Here is a 3,575-nt window from a genome sequence, read left to right as displayed (position 1 = left end):
TTCCAACTCTAAATCTAATATTAAATATAACCATAACCCTTTTTTTTCTTAATTCTAACTATAATTCTAATTCTGAGTCTAACTCTAATCCTAACTTTAATGTTAATTTAGAAATAATCTGAAGCTTATTTTTAACCCTAATCTTAATCCTTATTCTAACATTAAATCTTATTATAAACTTAATTTTAATCCTAACCATATTACAATGATTTTAGAATTATAATAATAAATAAGAATTAAAATTATAATATAAATAAAAATATAGATTAAGCTATAATAATTTATTTAAATTATAATGTAAAATTAATAATAATAATCTTAATTTCAATTATAATTATTTATTGAAAAAATTAATATAATCAGTAATAATATATTTATTACTATAAATTTTAGGTAATGTTATTATTAATAAATTATTTATAATTGATATTTTAAACTTCATACAATATTTTAGATTATATTATTGTATTATATAGATTTAATATTATATGATAAGGATATATAATATTGTATTTCATTTATGTTATAAATGTGGAGTAATTATTTCTTTTAAATCCAAATTGATTAGTTAATTAGCATCAAAATATTTTAATGACCTAAAAATTAAAACATACTAAATTATTTGAGCCAATTAGAATGAAGAAAAATAATTTTTGTAATTTGCAAACTTAAAAATCATGCATCTTAAATATTGAAAAAAAATTTAAAATGATTGAAAGAAAAAAATGGTCCATATAATTGATGAAAAAGAAATTGAATAATAAACGATTTAATGAAAGTTGGGTGCAACTGATTGCAATAATACTAGCCTAACGACAAGTACTAATAACATCATTAAGTATACTATTATGTGACATTAAAAAATATCTAAGAACTAAATATGCCCAAGCACTATGATGTAGGTTATGTGACAATAAAAAATATCTAAGAACTAAATATGCCCAAGCACTATGATGTAGGTTATGTGACATTAAAAAATATCTAAGAACTAAGTATGCCCGAGCACTATGATGTAGGTAGAGAACTTTGAAGCGTCACTTATATTACAATTGTACTTCTACTTCCCATCAGCATTAGCCTTAGAATACAACTAACTTTGACAAACACCGTCCTTGCTTTAATTTGCAAATAAATTCATAAACAATCCTTTTTGTTGATATATGATGTGTAGTTGATATATCATGTGTATAATTATAATACAATTCATTTATAGTGTAACTCTTAGATTTGCCCCACATCTCCACAATAGATTTTTAAGAATAACAAACAAAATTTATCTAAAAAATTATAATATTTTCTGATTCTTAATTTATATTTCATTCAGAGGAGTTTAAGGATAATAAAAGTTGAAATAGCAAAACAATCACATAATCAAGAATAGTTTATCTCAAATACCGTATTACTATTAAGAACCTCCAAGCAGTTATCATAATGAAGAAGTGAAAAATCTAACAATTATTATTCATAAAATTTCTTACAACTATTCTAAAAATATTATTTTCCTTTTTCAACAAATCATATTACAGTAAGTAAGAGCATATGTGCCACTTGAAGCATGAGAAACATCCAATCTCGAGACAAACCATCCTTCCATTGATCATATACACTTTTAGTGCTCAATATACATTGAGTTTAACCAGACAATTTTTGGCAAGAGGCAAGCTAGGCATTAAACCTGGAGTGCTTGTGTTCATAAAGAATTGTATGAGATTGAAATAAGTTTTAAGAAAATTAAAGACAATACACCAAATTACCATGGCTGTCCAGAACATTTCATTGTAATGGGAAAGCAGAAACAAAGACTTTTTACCACTAAAATTTCAAACTATACAACTGCCACAGTAGTTATATATACGTATGTCCTACTTAACACAAATGCATATGAGCTTCAAGAAGCTTTCCACAAATATGGGTTTTGTTCAGTGGGGAGGCTCTCCAAAGGGTGGGCAGCAAGATTCACAGCAAGGACAGCAAGGGCAGCAAGATTCACAGCATCCTTGAAACAGGCAACAGCAGCACAGAAAGTAGAAACTGCATGAAGAACAATATCCCCATATCAGCTCATAAAACTTAAACCTAAATACCAAACAACTATTCAAAATAAATGAATTGCATAAATAGACAAAACCTAAATAAGAGAAAAACCAGTGAAAATAACATCACCATTGTCGAATGCAGGCAAAGAATCCCCCTCCATGTGGTCCAGGTGGTCCTCCAGGCCCTCCATGTCCTTCTGGTCCCCCAGCTCCTCCAGAACCCATGATTATTATTTAACTAATTCCCAAACAAAGAAAATATCACCGTGCTATAGCAATTGCACAGGGTCTGATGAAAGAGACCAAATGGTTTACATACTCTGAGGGAGTGGAACTTGCCTTATATAGATTGTTTCTTTATCCCTCTTCACTCTTAGCTAGTTGAGAAAAAAACATAGGTTACTTGGGGATTAAGTAATGGTCGTTCAGATAAACAATTGCTTAGTCTGCTAAGTTACCCTAGTAAGAAGTTGCTCAACTACTACTAATGTATCTTCCATTCAGCCTTGTAATTTTTGAAGTCCCCACGCCATTATATTAGCTGGTTAGGTTACTGTAATGGTGAAATTTGCATATCCACGCTGTTGACACAGTTTTGTATGAAATTAGGTTCATAAATCTAGTTTTTATAGTTCTATATAGCTATAAGTTAAGAAATTGTGCAATAGTGAATACAATTGAGTTCATTTTTCTAGTTTTTATCTATTTTCATATAGACATATTTCTATACATTTATTTGTATATTATTTATATGTATTCAATTTTTTATATAAACTACATTTATTGTAGTGTCTATGATTAGACACATTTGATTTATGTGCATTGTTCATTATTTGATTATCTTAAGTCATTTCATGTACAACACATCAATCTCATGTTTGTAGATCTTAGCTAGGTAATTTCAATTTCAAATTTAGCTAATTCCTAGCAATTCCACTAGTCATTATGAATTGACTACACTCAACATTGTATTGATCTATCATCATTGAAACTTCCTAGGAAATATTTATATCAATACAAAACCATTATAGAGCATTTGCATAGCTAAAGCTTCTTGTCTTCAACCCTTTACATAATTTTTCGAAGGTGGACGTAAGAGATCATGTCTCTTAATTTAAATATCTCTTAATTTAAATATCAGTAATCTTCAAAATAGAAATAAAGGTTGAACAAATATAGGAAATGTCAATGAACCAAAGAGTAGGAATTCAAAACAAAGGAGATCAAATCCACACAACAAAAGGACAAATATGTAGATATCTAGAAAAGATTAAGAGGCATGAACTATGCACCTCATAGCTTGGGGAGATTTTTTATATACGAAAGCAAAGTATAGACATAGAAGATCAACTTTGAGTTCTAAGGCATCTAAATTCAATGTCATACCAATATTATTCTTCTTCCTCAAGCACGGAGCTAACCACTTGCATTTATTGTATTTAGTTGTTGTAGTTTAGCATGTAGTTATGTATTTCTTATGCTCAAAGTTATCCAGAATCAATCTAGGTTAATTTATGGTCAATTATATGCATTACATTT

General features: G+C 28.3%; 1 long non-coding RNA gene across 1 annotated transcript; it reads right to left on the bottom strand.

The window, feature by feature from the left end:
• Positions 1 to 1,572: 1,572 nt before the first annotated feature.
• LOC131068786 (uncharacterized) lies at positions 1,573 to 2,351 on the bottom strand. Its single transcript, XR_009112061.1, has 2 exons — positions 2,164 to 2,351; positions 1,573 to 2,031 (listed from the first exon to the last, which is right to left on the bottom strand). It is a non-coding gene; the product is annotated as an uncharacterized LOC131068786 (long non-coding RNA).
• Between the last annotated feature and the right edge of the window lie 1,224 nt (positions 2,352 to 3,575).

The sequence above is a fragment of the Cryptomeria japonica genome, chromosome 7 (genome assembly GCF_030272615.1).
Source record: "Cryptomeria japonica chromosome 7, Sugi_1.0, whole genome shotgun sequence".
In the NCBI taxonomy this organism is placed as follows: domain Eukaryota; kingdom Viridiplantae; phylum Streptophyta; class Pinopsida; order Cupressales; family Cupressaceae; genus Cryptomeria; species Cryptomeria japonica.
This window is presented reverse-complemented; position numbering and strand designations above follow the sequence as displayed.